Source organism: Pelodiscus sinensis, chromosome 10, assembly GCF_052426305.1.
Source record: "Pelodiscus sinensis isolate ZL-2025 chromosome 10, ASM5242630v1, whole genome shotgun sequence".
Lineage (NCBI taxonomy): Eukaryota > Metazoa > Chordata > Testudines > Trionychidae > Pelodiscus > Pelodiscus sinensis.
Window position 1 is genome coordinate 44382216 of NC_143061.1, and position 745 is coordinate 44382960.

Below are 745 nucleotides of genomic sequence, written 5' to 3' on the forward strand. Positions count from 1 at the left end.
CAGCCCAGAATCAGCGGGACTTCCCTCTGGCCCCGGGCTGCACATGGAGTTCTGCATTCCTCCTTTTTTAATAAAACTAACCAAAATAATGGCTGTTCTTCATCATCAAGATTAATCTACCTTATCCTTTGAAAGCAGGACCAATCCCAACTAAATCAACCCAAGATTTTAAGCCAAGATTTAAAAAACTTTAGAGATGGAGATTCCACCACCTCCCTAGGTAAACCACTCCAGTGCATCACCACCCTCCTAGTGAAATAGTTTTTCCTGATATCCAACCTAGATCTCCCTCCTTCACTTCCCCCCAAATTTTTTGCACTGCCCCTGGAGGTACTGCGATACCAGGCCAATGTGCAGAGTGGAGGGAGCAAGCTCCCTTTCCCAGCCCCTGTCGCAAAAAAATCCATTTTACACTCAGTTCTCACATAGAGAACCTACCAGTGGTTAAACTGATAAGAACATACACTACACTTGAACTTGGCCTTCAAGAGGCTGAGAAGGGATGAACATTCCATCGACTACTCAACTAGTCAATTAACTAATATTTAACATCCTTAATGGGGATCAGAAGTACAGATTAAGTGACTTGCTCAAGGCTACTGGTGCCTTAGCCCCAAAACTATTTTTCCCATTTACTTGATGTTAATGATCTACTTACATGAAAGACGATGATCTCTTGCAACAGCTCTCGGGGGGTATGTCTACACTACAACGTTAATTCGAACTAACTTAGTTCGAATTAGTT

The 745-nt window shown here is 42.8% G+C and overlaps 1 non-coding gene across 1 annotated transcript; it reads right to left on the reverse strand.

Annotated features, from left to right (window-relative positions):
- Positions 1-308: 308 nt before the first annotated feature.
- LOC112543821 (U2 spliceosomal RNA) lies at positions 309-504 on the reverse strand. Its single transcript, XR_003087068.1, has one exon. It is a non-coding gene; the product is annotated as a U2 spliceosomal RNA (small nuclear RNA).
- Positions 505-745: the final 241 nt, after the last annotated feature.